Raw genomic sequence first — 15,973 nt, forward strand, 5'->3', positions numbered from 1 at the left:
TGGAAAGCAGTCTCTCTGACAAAGCCATATGCAAATGTGAGACTCTAGGGGAGTAGCTAACATAAATTAGCTATATGCTGACCCTGGACCCGTAAATGGCTCTGATGCTAACATAGTGTAGTAGAAAGAATCTTGCTCTCCCCGAGAGGAAAAAATAAACATCATCTTTTGATGTCATTCACCCCTATGCTATGGTCGTGGCTAGCACACATAGGTATCAAAGACCAGTGTGTGTGTGTGTGTGTGTGTGTGTGTGTGTGTGTGTGTGTGTGTGTGTGTGTGTGTGTGTGTGTGTGTGTGTATACACACGTGCACAATTTTGGAATGCCTATGCTGCAGTGATCTGTGGGCTACTAGAAGGATCACTACTACATTCAGGTCTAACAGCACAGAGTTCAATTCAGTGACATGTTAACTAGCTGCTAATAATAAATCCAAACCAGCACAGAAGTTGAAAATGTTGAAACACAGGTGCCCAGTAGGAAGGTAGCTGGAATAAAGAAGCTGAACCACGACAAAGTAAAGTCTTCTTTTTTAATACAAAATGGTGAGCGCTTTCTCAATGGTAACCATTGCTTCATCAGACTGATGTCTGAGGTCTGATGAAGCAATGATTACCATTGCGAAAGCGCTCTTCATTTTGTATTAAAAAAGATTTTAATTTGTCGTGGTCAGCTTCTTTATTCCAGTTACCTTCCTACTGTAGCTGCTAATAATGGGTTCCTTACCTCATCTCTGAACTCAAGATTCTCACAATGACTCCAATTGATAAATCCACCTTAGATAATTATCATTGGTGACAAGAATTTCTGTTAATCTCAGAGTGAGTAAGGATATGCCAATATGACATCCAAACACCTCGTTATAAAATAGGTGCTTATATACTCTGAATTTTTTTATTCTTTTATTTTTATTTATTTATTTACTTATCTTTGGCATTTTTCTCTTAGCCTCAAGTGACTGCAGTCTGCAGTGTACACTACTGTGCATCAACAAAACAGGTAGGATGAAAATCTGTACCTGAAAAAGAGACGCAATGGTTCTCTCCTGAAATAAGAGTGTTTGCTCCTTCCAGGTGAGGGGAGCAGCTACCACAGTAGAGGAGATTATTTTGAGGTCTTGTTCATGAGGTTAAAGGAGATCAGAAAGTTCATAGCAGACTGGTGTAGTGATAGCAGTACTATAGAATTTATACATGTCTGCTGCAGAGAGCAAAAGCTGAGTCAATGGACAATGCTCACAATTTATTGGCCAATCTATGACCACCATCCTCATGTATGATTATAAGCTTTGAGTATTGACTAAAATAATGAGATCGTAGATATAGGATTCCTTCCTAGGACCACTGGAATCGCTCTTTCTGACACAGCGATGAGTTGGGCAGTACAGCAAGACCCTGTAGTACAGCTAGTATTCCTCCATGTTGAAAGCAGTCAGTTCAGATAGTTAGGGCACTTTGTAGGAATGCCCCCGTGTGTCTCCTACGGGATGTATACCAGGCACAGCTTACAAAAAGAAAGAAAGATCTTTTATTATGCTCTGTTTTACAAGCTCAACATGTGTGAAAACATTTTAAAGACAGGCAGTGTGGTTGAAACAAATGCGACTAAACAGACTGTATGGAAATTTTACCTGACATTCAGAAATCTCACCATACATTGTGAGCAGCTTCTGAAGAAAACACATATTGGTCAATAAAAGAAGCATGTAAAATTGAATATATATTCATTATCACAAAGGATTTTTCTGTTTGAGTCACAGAACACAAAGAACCAACGTGTGGGATCTTAGACTGTAGGAAAAAGAAATTTGAGACCCTCCAGTTATTTTGAACTCAAACATCAATGTACTGAATGTCACTAGAAATCTGTAGTTTGCCCTGCTTGACACATTTCATGATAACACTCATTTTTTGTAAACTTGTAGCCAGAGAATAATTTTTTAGGCAGGTCTGGGCAAAATCTTTAAAAAAGTACAAAAACTAGTACAGGGGAATAAGGCAGATATAAACACAGTGCAAAATAAACAGGGAGGGTTGCACACTTTTTACCAACCTGCACAACTGCTGTAATACAATTTACTGAGAACTTTTCAGGGAATTCTCTACAGAAGATAAAACAGTGTTAAGAGAAAATTAGGAGTCCTATCATCAGACTATCTGGTTTTGTTATTAGAAGAAGAACTCCCACTAATAACTGAATCTGTCTGCCTGAATTTCATTCTGATGGACAGGTAAGATAGTTTTGTTTTATAGCAGTAGACATCCTGTGCCTCAGTGGGAGACTACAATCATGTGCTAATCACCTTCATATATTATGTATCTTTCACATCAGTACTCTCGAAGTGTGCCGTACCCGCAGTAGTGGTGCTGCGGTAGCGTTGACGCCTCACAGCAAGACGTTGTCCCGTTCGATTCTCAGCTAGAGCGTCTTCTGTGTGGAGGCATGTGTGAATGGGCATACCTTCATTGAAGGTTGTGCATCAGGACTGGTAACTCGGCACGTAAAAATCCACTACCAAACATTAGCAGACCGGAGTTCCGCTGTAGCGACTGCTAACCGGGATAAGCCGAAAGACACAACAACTCTCGAAGTGTGCCATCCCACATGCCTGGTCATCTCTTGGGCAGCAAAATGTCTTAACTGGTAATAGTTGTAAGGGGATGGAGAAAAAATTAATGAAATAGCATATGAAGACTGACCCAAAATCTCATGATCAGATGTAGAAACATTAACAGTTACTGTCTTCAACAGTCTTATGTCCACAGATATCTGTAAGAGTAACAACACAAATGTTGCATTGCTGTGACAGATCTGAAAGCTCATTTCCAGTCTGAGAGGCCAAAAGGATATGCATGAACTAGAATTAATATGAAAGATAAGCAACACAAAAAACAGTCCGCTACTAAGAGCAAATCTTCATTCAAAAACACTAAAAATGGAAACCTGCTTTGTTATACCTTAGATCTGTGAGCATAGGGTATACATTATATTGTATAAGGGTGTCTAAGACAGGCAGCACAAAAACAGCAACTCAAGGAAAACAGATATATTTACACTGATCGATAGTTCCAGCACAAAAAAACCTCTTTGTGTAAGTCTTTTGTACAGAAATACCTTAAGCCTGATAACACACAGCCTATTCAGAAGATGGGTACCTTATGAGTTCAAGGCATGTCTAACTTACATACATCACAAACATAAGGCATAACCAAAGATTTATGTTCTTTTTGATTAATGTCCCGTACCTCTCAACTGTCCCTGATTTTCAGGGACGTCCCTGATTTTGACTCAAATTTTAACTCTGTCCCTCTTACTCCCTCCTAAAACTAGTGACTTTTGGAGGAAAGGTGGTGAATTACACTTAATGAATAATGACAATAATTAAGAATTATAAACTTCTTTTACTTTAGTAAATGTGTATTAATTCCTATGCTCTGATTCTGTCAATGTTTCAAGTTGATAGCACTAATATTTTAAAAGTGTCCCTGATTGTCCCTGATTTTTGCTTGACTTGTCCCTGATTCTGCTGAAATGTGTCCCCAATTGGTTGAGAGGTCTGCGGTCCTATTGTGAGATCCACCGTAGCTAAACCCTATTTTTCTGAACACTCTAGTAAAAAGAATAGAACCATTGATAATCGACTTAGAATGTCTATGCATTATACTAGAGATGTAAAATTGTATACAGAAATTATAAATAAGCATTGGGGCATTCTGATGACGGATGACAACATTAAGGCCTTGGTTGGTACAACATTTCAATTTTCGTTTAAGAATATGAAATCATTAAAGTCTAGGTTATGTCATAAATCCCAGAATGAATATTTAACCAATAATTTGGGCACCAAACCATGTGGGACATGTAATTATTGTAGTTATGTGTCCACAGCTTCTGAATTTAAACATCCAGATACAGGTGAATTTTACAAACTTACTACTAGTGCTGATTGTGGCACCATGCATGTTGTATATCTTGCAGTCTGTACCCTATGTAATAAATACTATGTAGGTAAGACTGACCGCAGTCTTAGAGAGAGGATTAGAGAGTATTTATATAACATTAAGAGAATGAATGGTACTAATGCACTTGCCAAGCATGTTATGCAAACAGATATAAAACATGTTTTTATGTTCTCAGTACTAGCTAAAACTTTCGAGACTGTGAGAAGGGGTAATGTAAGACATAGAACTGAAGAGTTAGAAGCAGGTTGGATTATTAGATTAAGGGCCAACTGTGGGCATGGTCTAAATGACCATGTTCCTATTAAACCAACATTACAGAAAAGGTCTTTGAGGAAGTAATTATAATTATTTTAACAACATTTATTTTATATTTATGTATGTATACATGAGTATGTAATATTGTTCAATGTTTTATATAAAAATTTTTTATGACATTTTTTAGCTACATGTTCACTTTAATTATTTGCATCTAGGTTTTGTCACATGATTAACTGTTAGTATAAATAGGTGTTCTAATCAGCATGTATTATGCACCTGACGAAGCTATATGTGAAAGCGCTTGTGTGAATAAAGCTGAGCTGACATCAACTTCTTGGATTTTGGATTCGTATTTCAACAGATTTTGAAGTTTGGAGCCATACCTTTGCTTTTTGGACTTCTATTTGATTTTTATCTTTTAGCAAAGGTTAGCTGTTGAACTGGTAACATTTTTTACTTGCCTAATTTGTCCCTGATTCTGTTGAAATGTGTCCCCAATTGGTTGAGAGGTCTGAATGCTCCTATTGTAAAACCGATGTGCAACAGAGCATAATACATCTGTCGTTCACCACAGGTTAAATGCAAATCTGAAGTCATTACAAACTGGTAGAACACAGGTCTTGGAAATGCTTTTAGCAAGAAAATATACAGGAAGTTAGGAAAAAAGAAGGAAGAAAGGCAGATTAAATCACGTAATTAAAAGCATGATTTGTTCAAGAAGTAAAATAATTACTGGGTAAAATTATAATATCACCTCCTTTAAGGTAGTTTCATGGGCATAATTCGACCATAAAGGCAAGAATCTGTAAGCTGTCATTCCTAAAGAGGATAATTTCAACATTTTGAGTTACAAGACTGATATATAGTTACTTATGTTTCATCTGTGTCAGTGATTTAGTACAACATGACACACAGGTACTTGTGATCCATTCTAGCAATTATCAGAAAAACATTGCATTGGCTATAATATCAGAAGTTTAAATGGCATGAAAATGTTCATAATGTCATTTAAGACTCTGAGTTTGTGCTACAAATGAGCACTGACAGATGTAAACCATATAATATACAAAAGTAAAACCATCAACCCTGTTAAAAGCTGAAAATCAGTTGTCATTCAGCCAAAAAAATATTACAAGCTGCATGTTTAAAAAAGTACTAGAAATCATTCAATTATGTACCACCTACCTTTTTTGCAAAGGTTCCAAGAGAAAAATAAAAAGCTAAATAAATAAAACAGACACCTTTAAAATAGCAATCAATATTTAGTCTCACTGACTATGATGGAGCTTATTTATTTATTTATTTATTTATTTATTTGCATTTGTTTAACTGGAAGTCTGACTGACCAGTGTCCTTTTTCAGCAGTGGCCTGGTGAGGAAAGCTCAGTATACTGACATCATGGACATCATTTGCATTGTTTCATCATTTGCAGTCACTTTCATTCATGAGCAACAGTTCCATTCTCAGGCGTCCTTCACATCAGTTACATCATTTACAGATTTCATTAACAATGACAGTTACGTGGGTTGTATAAGAATATATATATTTTTTAAATACAGATAGATTATGTGGTGCAATATCATCAGTATACACAGATTGTCAGTTTTTACATAAGAATATTTGTCAGTATAAAGATTTGATCAAAATGTAGGAAAAGGAAAATAACATGTTTGACAGTTGGCTTAAAGGATTAAGGAGCTGCTAATGAACTGTTTCCTGTGGCCTGCTGGTTCCAGGTTTGATTCCTGCAGCCTTCATTGCCTATTTGAGTCTGAGTAAGTCACTTGAGCAGCCATTAATCCTGGCCCAAATCTGAAAAGGTCCATAAAGATCAATGTTCTACACTGGACAACAAATTTAAATAAAGAGCTAGAGCAGCCCAAAAGAGGGGAGGAGGTGCAAAGGAGATGAGATGATAGAGGGGGCTATAGCTGTGATAATAGTACATTAAGTTTTATGCAGTAGAGAGCTATGGCATGAATTCAGATATCACTACCAGTTTAACCAGAGGTGGTGTAGATGCAGGTCCCTTTATGTAGCAGGTGTTGCTTCAGATGGCATTTAAAGTCAGGAAAAAATCTGCAAGTGTATAACAACATGCCATTTCACACATTTTCCTCTGAAAAGTACTTGCAAGACATTATATTTAATGTATATATTTCTTTAGCAGTATGTGCATGAGTGCATTTAAAAGGCAGCAATACTTTGTTCTGCAGTCGAGGTATGCATGCTAACTGGTACACTGTTGTATCGTGCTTATTAGGTTTGCATGAGAAAGCATTTCTGATCAGTGAATCAACAAACCGTACTCATTTAAAACATCACGTGCGTGTTTTCATTATTTAAAACATTAAATAAAACACATCTTTACAGTGCCATAATAAATTAGCATCATATATGATTTTTTTCTGCTTGAGTAAGACATAAAGAGTCAGATGAGAAAAGTGATATGAGCATTTAAAAATTATGATGTCAAATGCTGGCTTTTAGTAGTAATTACCTGTAAGAATATTACAGGTGTGAATGAGGAAGGTGAGAGAGGCAGAAATAATTATTAGCAGTATACAGCAAGCAATTAATTGAGCCGTAATACTTTGTCATGCACATGGGCTATACTGTTTTCCACCAATCAGGGACTGAGACAAGCACTGCGGTTTTGTTCATTGTTATAAGTGTAAGAAATGCTAAAATAAATATATTGGAGTACAGCAGATTTTATTTTCTCTGTACTACTAGAAAGTTTTTGGTTGGATCAAATCTGATGGTAATATCTTATCAGTACTAGAAGAAAACGAAAACATGTATTTTGTCTTAGGGTCAAATTCCATCCAACCTCAACCCCTTTTCCCATTTTACACATGGGGTCAGGGTGTCACTTTAACAGTAACAATCATCTCAAGCCAAGGTTTATACTGCCAGGTGGCTAGCCATGCCATGGTATTTTCATCTGTAGCACTCACTCACCCCCACCTACAGCCAATTTAGAGTATCCAATTCACCTACTGCATGTGTTTGGAATGTGGGAGGAAACCGAAGGACCAAAAGGAAACCTATGCGACTGCAGGGAGGACATGCAGACTCTGCACAGAAGGCACCTCAGCTGAGAATCAAACTGGAGAACCTCTTGCTGAGAGGTGACAATGCTAACCACTGCACCACCATGGCTGCCCAATTTGCTCTTAGGATCAAATTATGTTAGCAAAAAATTAATAATTCAAAACACATTTGTCAAAATATATCTCAACAGACTACTTGAAGGTTTCCCAAACTACTAGGCAAGAGACCATCTCTACAAACAGAATGCCTAGAAAAATATTGTCACGCACACAAAACCTTAGACAATAAGGATAAAAGGTGGATTGTATACACGAGAATCGTTAACAAACAGTTTGATATTCTAAGAGAAGTATGATCCAGCAACAAAATGCTCATATAGACAGTGTAGAAACACGTTTAAATGACATACAGGAGGTGCTTGTTGCAGGCTGGGACCAAAGTGTGCTGGGTGCTTCTGGTGGCAGTGAAGTTGCTGCTGTTACTACCAAAGAGCTGACAGGCCTTGAGGCAGGAATGGGTGCAGGTCATGATGCTTCTGCACATAATAATAAAAAATGGAGAGAAACAAAATAATGAACAAAATAAGTGTATGTAAGTTCGAAGTTTGGCATAATGAATAAGGTGTTCACACTATGGACACAAGGTACAGGGTGACTAGGCTTAAAATGGGCAACAAAGGCAGCTAGCCTAGTATCTGCATATAAATCTAAAAGTGAAAAGATAGCAACAAAGGCAGACAAAGAAGTATAAACACAATGAAAATATGTAGTTCTTACTATGTTGTGAATGTTACAGATAAACTTAATACACCTTTTGGAATAAAATACACATATGAATACAACAGGGCTGTTAGTATACAGAAGTGAGGGGGGACCAGAACCAACAGACATCATCATTTGCAGTCTGACAAATAGAGAACTAAAATGATGAGCAATTTTGAAGAACTACAGGCGTCTGTAGTCTGAGCTGCAGTAATGATGTCTAAAGCAAACATACATAAAGAATGAAAACACGCTGCTCAGACATACATTTCACTAGTAGGTGATATGCAAAGGAAACAACTTTCTATTCAATGTTGAAACATGTCTACTCAACTAATAAGAAATAGCTTAATATATATGTCCTGTGTAATTCTGCAGTTCTAATAATGGGCCAAAAAATAAACCTTAAATACTTCTCATAAAAACACGACTGCTGTGAGGGAGTTGAGCCCACATTCATCCTCACAATGTGGAAACACAGCCATAACATCCTGACCCAGTTGTTCACATATACAAGAGGACGAATGCACAATCACACCAATTAACAATGAATAGTCATACTTCCCTTTGAGTTTTGTCAGTAATGACAGATGTGGCACAGGTGTATGAAAGGTATACATTTTGGAATGAATCCCTACTACTGTTAATATTAAAAGCAAGACATTATGAAGCAGGTATGCTTATCCAGGTGGTCTGTTATGTGCTCCAGTCGTCTCTTGTGCTGCTGCCTATTCCTTTAAACATCTTCAAGGGCTATACACATAGCAAAGTATATCTTTGCACAGTATGCAGTGCAGGCTAAATGTGTAACTAACATAGCAGGTCTACCTACAGCACATAAGTGGTGCCTGCTCTTTAAGTTCATCCTCCCAGTAGCCAAGGAGGTGAGGCTTGCAGCACCTCATGTCATAATGTTGATGGCCCTGTTTCTCCATGTATGGGATACCAGTTGTATGGACAAATGTCTGGGCTAAACTATTCCATTCCTCAGTCTTATACTGAGATTCTTTATATTCCCCCTGTATAACTCTCTGGCTATAATCCTGATGGAGGAGATAAAGAAATATCCTTAACTTTTCCGCACACCACTTCTGAGCTCTGAAAAGAGCATTGCCGTCTCCTTCTCCAGACATGCGGTCTCACCTTGAAAAATCTCACAAAAAATGGCCAAGAATTAGTGCCCAAATCTTTCATACACCAGTGAGCATCACATAAATAATGCATTTATGTGATGCATGAGAAAAAAAGAAAATATAGGTACTGTATTATTGTAGATCATAATGGCACTTTAAGGTGGGAACGTGCTGGCCCTCAGTCCCTGTGAATGATATAAAGTAATCAGGTACTACAGTGACTATATATACACATGGTTAAATATGGAACTGCCGCACCTCTCCTGAAAGCATGTACTAGACTGCATGTGTGCAGCACTGCCCACAGGGACCCACATGGGCACAGCTATAAGGAGATGTCTGCTCGATGTTTAACAGGTTTTCTCATCATGCAAATTGAGTGATGCAAAAACAATAATGAGCTGATCCCTAATTACTATAATCATTACTCTAAGCCAAGTGAATCTACACAATGTAATAATACAGTCTCATCATGCTACAGAACAAAACATTGGAGCTTAGGGTTTGATCCTTGCATAAGGTGACTTTGGAAAAAAAAAAATTTTTCACCAAATAATATCTGCTTCTAAAAGGTAAGTGCTACTTCTTAGCACTGTACTCTATTCAGTTGTGTTATGGATACTTTTAAGTACTGTTCAGCCTGTTGACTATATGAGATGTAAGTTTGTCAGTACCTTTAAATGTGCTGGCTGGGGTGTATTGAAAAGGGGACTGAAAGGGTACAGCAATTACTTAGCTGCAGGATTGTTAATATGCATGAGAGACACACCCCTGACTCATAGCCAGAGAACTGTGCAATACAATTTTAGTGTCGTATGCGTTGCACATTATGTCATTAGCCAAAAATCTGTAATAGTGAATCTCCTTGGTCAGTAGCAACTCTGTGATTGTTTTGTGAGGAACATGCTCAGAAACCTAGTTTACTGACATTAGTTAAAGAGTGTAGATACAGAGATGTGACTGTGAGGCACTAAAAGCTGTATGGTATATGGACAATGGGGGATAGTAATGGTGTCATCATTTGTAAGGGCCATACAAGAACAAGGCTGTTAATTTCACTGTTCTCCATACCAACAAATCAATGCCTAAAATTCAGGGCAAGCAGAAAGAGTATCTGCTAGGACATCAACATCCACATGTAAGCCAAAATTCTCTGATATGAAGAATGAAGTGGTACTCATGTCCTTACGACTCCATGGGTAATTGCTCTTTGATGTGCATGCAGCCAACAGCCTCACTGTGACCATGTCTTGGCTGAGAATGTCACCAATGTTAATGTGGCTGGTGGGCAGAACCACAGTTAAAACTGCATAGCAGGTCACAGATATGCTCCAGGATGCCACCCAAACAGCAGACGTCATGCCATCAGAATTTAGGGCAACAGATGGAAGGGCCATCAAGTGTACCATTTTTCATGGAGGTGGAGAAGATCCTAGTTTCTTTAAAAGGAAGTACTAACTCAGACTTCCAAGATGGCTGCACACTGATCAACAGCTTAATTTCAGCTCTCCCAGTGTTGAAAAAAGAAAGTGAGAAATAAGAGCCAGTGATATTGTCAGCTTGAGTAAAATTCAGTTACTGGCTAGTAAATAAACTACGAATCTCCTTCACCAATAATGTCACAATCCTAAGATACCATAAGAACAAGAAAAATGCTTCAAGGTTATCAAATGATTTATAAAAATCTGTGTACACCAAAATTGTATAATCCCCATTCTTAAGGAGGTATGGGCCTCCTCAAAATTCATTACATTTATAGATCGGCAATGGTAGGACTGCATACATATCTACTAACCTCACAAAACCCAAATATTGTAAAAGTTTTAAAACATGAGGAGAACAATTCTACGATAACTTCCCTTAGTTTAGCAGAAGCATATCGGTGTCAAGTAGGAATGGAAATCAAACCAAAAATAGACAAAAATAAGGCAACAACTGAATATACCAAAAAAACAAAATAAAGAAAAGATATAAGGCGAAGAATCAGGTGAGAAGGCATAAATATAGTTGCAGGTAGAGAAAACTCCTGGAACAACCTCATGTTGATTGGGATTTGACACAGGAATGGTTAAGGACAGGTGAATTTAAACCAAAAGACAAAAGGTTAATATTGGTGGCCCAGGATATTGGACTACATACATGTTGGTTTACAAAGTCCATTGAACATGTCAGAGAAATAGACAAATGCAGGTTTTGTAAAATAGAATTGGCAACAGTTGCACATCCTGTTGCCACTAATGGCACAGGGCCTGTAAATTGAAAGGCTTAATAATGTGGCAAGACTGTTGCACTGGGGATTGTGCAAACATTACAATACTGAAGTAGTTGAGAAGCATTAGAAACATGAGCCACGAAGCATTATAGAAAATGATGACGTTTATATCACATGGGATCACCTATTACCAACAGTTCAAAAAATAGATATGAGAAAACCAGATATAGTAGTCTATGAAAAGAAGACAAAAGTAGCATTGATTATTGAAATTGCTACAACCAATGATTACAGTGTTTTACATACAGAGAGACACAAAGTTGTAAAATACCAGGATTCCCAGATGGAAACGAGGGCAAATTGAAAGAAGGATACCTAGACAGTTTCAATAGTAGTAGGAGCAATGGACCTAATAAAAAGGAAATTACAGTCGTATTTAGAGATGCTACTTGTACATGTAACTCCATATGAATTGCAGAAGAAGGAGTCAGTTCTGGGCACATCGTGGGCGCTGCGAAAAACACTTTTGATTAACATCAAAGACTGAAACAATACTAATTTAATGACAATCATACTTGGATTAGGAATGGGGTTCATTCCAGTCATGGTTTTAGATACCCAAAAGAACTGGAGAAATTACACCAAAATATAACATGTGAGAAGGGAAGAAATGAAAGAAAATAATTGCAAGAGACATGATACAGAAGACCGTATTAACTACGCATATATTTTAAGGGGCAACTCAGAAATACTGTCTTGTTTAGTGATTCGCTCTTGTGTCACATGCATAGTAGACAAATGAAGACCGAGAGACTCAAACACAGAACTACAAGATAAAGCTTATTAAGAGCGCATAGCTTTAATCTTCTATACTGTAGTGTCATGTATAAGATCCTTTTAAGGCATTTTGATGTAAAAGATTAGTATGTGTGCAAATATGTTAAAGACAGGCAGTGGGGCTAAAACAGATGCAGATTTTATCTGTCAATCTGAAATGGTAGCAAATGCATGTAACAGTAATAGAAAGTAAGATGGGAGATGAGTGATTCTTATTCAGATCAGGATACAGTATATTTAACCCAATGTTTGCAGTGAGGCAAATACTGGAGAAGAAACTGAACATGAGGAAAGAGTCCAACTGGCTGTCACTAGACTTGAAAGCATATGACAAGGTCCCAAGAAAGCTGATTTCAGCATGGTTGTGATGATGCAAAGTCCAGAAAATATTGTTGGAATTAGTGAGAGCTGTGTACAAGGACCTAGTGACTTTGTTCAGACTCACAGTCAGGTTTCCATTGGGAGTGGGTGTGTATTAGAGTTCATTTCAGAGCCTACTCATAGGTGCTGGAAGCTGTTGAAGACTTGGAGGGGGGCAAAGGATGACAGGGGCACTTATTGATCTAAAAAGGGCAATTTTGTAAAACTATTTACTACCATAAAATAGGTTCACTTGGAGGACATTTTAAGCTTAGCCAATTTCCATTTTGGTGCTTGAATTAACATTTCCTGATTGGTCTTACCTATCTCATGGATGATAATTGTATATTAGCCCTAGTGAGAATAAATGTGATCACACTGTAGATAATTTGAGGAAACCCATGCAGCATTTAGGAATGGCCTCTATCCATTAGTGGCACGAGGGATAATTCTGGAGTACATTTTCTATTACCCATCCTTAGATCCAAGTTGCATTTGAATAAGGACAGGGATAAGCTTTGTTTTACTTGCATGGATAGTCTGTTCTGGATATCCATCTTTCCACAACATTCAATTTAGATACCTGCCTGAGTATTTCTGATGCCATTTGACTTGTTGATGTTCAGTAGGTCTTTCTGTATTAGGTCAGACGATGCCTTGTATGCCAAACATGTCATCTCTAAGCACTCTGTAGGATACTGAGTATAGTGATAAATCTTTGAGGTGGTCCATGCAAGAACTATTATTTATGACTTGTATTCTTTTAGTAAGGTATCTCTGTGGGTATTCCAATTGTTGCATGGGTCTGGACAGATACATGCCAAAGTGAGCATTATACAAAATTATTGACCTAATGAGGGCTTTGTAAAGGGGAACAATAGCATCTCTAGATCTAGTCACAATCAATTTGTTTATAAGCTGTGCAATATAGAAAGACTTTCTTATGACCCTAGGCACATGTTGGTCAAAAGTTAGGTCACTGTACACACAAGTTCCCAAATGCCAAACAATTGGGTCAGTTCTCAGGGGGCATTGTCAATTTGGCAGTTCCCTGGAGTAGATGGCTTCCCAAAGGATATTATAATGTATTTCTTGGAGTTTAGTTTCAATTCATGATTCTGGCACCAGTTATTGTTTGGGGCAAACCTTCCTGCATGATGGTTAAGTCATTTGGGGATTCAATAACTGCTCCTAGATTGCAGTCATCTCAAACTGAGTCGGCCAAAGCCTTTTGATATTTCCTTTTACTTTTGAGATGTATATGCCAAACATAAAAACTCTCAGCACCAAACCCTGGGGGACACCATTGGTGACTGGTCCCGTCCCCTATTTTGATCTCCTGCATCCTGTGAGCAAGCATACATGTATACATTCAATGATTCAACTTCCTGATTGTATTAACCTGATTGTATTAAAAGTATATTCCTTGTATAATACAGCACCACTTGTTAGAATGTGTTTTAAATTTGTAGTTTGGAACAGTCTTCTAGTGAGCAATGAAACAAAATGTATGAACCAATAATGACAAAACTACCCATTTCAGAAAATTTCAACCATAAAAGGCCACTCAAACTTCTGTCATTACAATTCACCAATATCAGTAACATTGCAAAATCTCTGCAGAAGTAAGTCATCTAAATAATTCCACATTAAAGAGATCTATAACTAAGAAGAGGTTGCTGCTAGCAAACAACTTTATATTTCCTTGTTTCATCTACAAAGTGCCTGTTGCCCTTGAAGAATAAATTGACTATGCTACATTAAAAAAATATAAGCTAGTAATTTTGCAATGGGGAATGGATGGCAAACTGATAATGGGTTCATAGTTACTAAGTAACTCCTCCAAAGGAAGACATTCATAGGACTGTATCATCCACTCCCATTAAAGTACAACACAGGACGGTATCAGCAATCTATCTACATACTGTGGGAGTAGTACCCACAGTCTTCTGCATCAAAACCAAGTGTGCTACCTGTTGTTCTACTAACAATGCAAACAACTTAGCATAAGTAGCATTAAACTTCTCTTCCCCTGAAGCTCTCAGCTCCTTGTAAAATCCACTTGACGAGCAACTAAATCACTCAACTTCACAGCACAAGAAATCTGGGAAAAGCCAAAATTTATTTGGGGGGGGGGGCAAAGGCCCAAAACCAGTACAATCTTAGAAAGTTGCCAAAATAAAGTGTTTTGTGTTATCATGTGTTTCCTGAAAGATAGGAAGACTGAAACTTAAACAGCTATCATTATTTAATGAATTCAGTTCTCACTGATTTGCCAGAAAAACACAAATTTTAAGAGGAACAGACCAAAAATATGAGCCAAATATTCTGTGAAAATCTGGACAGTGAAGAGCTATGGACTCAACTCCCTGCATCACAAGTGGTGGTATGTGTAGAGAATACAGGCTCTTGTTTGACCCTGAGTAACACTATCCACCAGGTATACCTAACTGGGGCATTTTACACACACACACACACACACACACACACACACACACACACACACACATGCGCACAAGCACAGCATAACTCCTGCAAATAAAAGAACAAAACTCTCCTTACCGGCATGACTCTGGCAGCACCAATGGAACAGCGACAGCATAACTCCTGTAACACAGAGCAATAATAGAATAAGAACAGCTAGCTTAGTTAGTTTAACTTCCCTGCGTGAATCCACATTAAAGTGAAAACTCCACTTCATTAATTTTTCTCAACAGGTCTTGCAGCTGTAAAAGTTGGGGGTGGTCCCGCTCCACCTGGCTCTATGGTTCTGGCACCCATGAGCCTACTGCTGTTCATGCTGGTGATGGACACCATCAGCAAACAGGTCAGAGAGGACAGCTTAACAAAGATGCTGCTGTATGCAAAAGAGGTGCCACTATAAGCAGACTATGAACAAGAACTTCAGCAAATAATAGGGAACTGGAATGCATAGCTAAACATGTGATGAAACTGACTACAGACAAGATAGTGGTCATGGCAGCAAATGGGGGAAATCAATAGAAACTGAAAATTGAAATAGAAAACAGCAAAATGGAACAGGTTAATAGCTTCAGTGATCTGAGAGGTGTGGTTAAGGAGAAATGAAATTGGAATGAGCAGGTCAAAGCTAGTGTGACCAGGGAAATACTGCCAGTCCAGCTATCTGGAATTTTGTAAATAATTATGTCACTTGAAAATATTAATATGATTTATATAGAAATGTGACACTGCCAGCCCAGCTATCTGGAATTTTGTAAATACCATGTCATTTGTGAATAGTAATATGATTCATATGCTTGTTTTACAAATGTAAAAGAACTGTATGTTATGTACTGAGATTCAAGAATGTAACCACAGTGTACCCTACTGGAAAAGAACAGAAATGTATATAAACTATATACCTGTTCA

The sequence above is a fragment of the Protopterus annectens genome, chromosome 2.part1, assembly GCF_019279795.1.
Source record: "Protopterus annectens isolate FY-2018-M chromosome 2.part1, PAN1.0, whole genome shotgun sequence".
NCBI classification, from domain to species: domain Eukaryota; kingdom Metazoa; phylum Chordata; order Ceratodontiformes; family Protopteridae; genus Protopterus; species Protopterus annectens.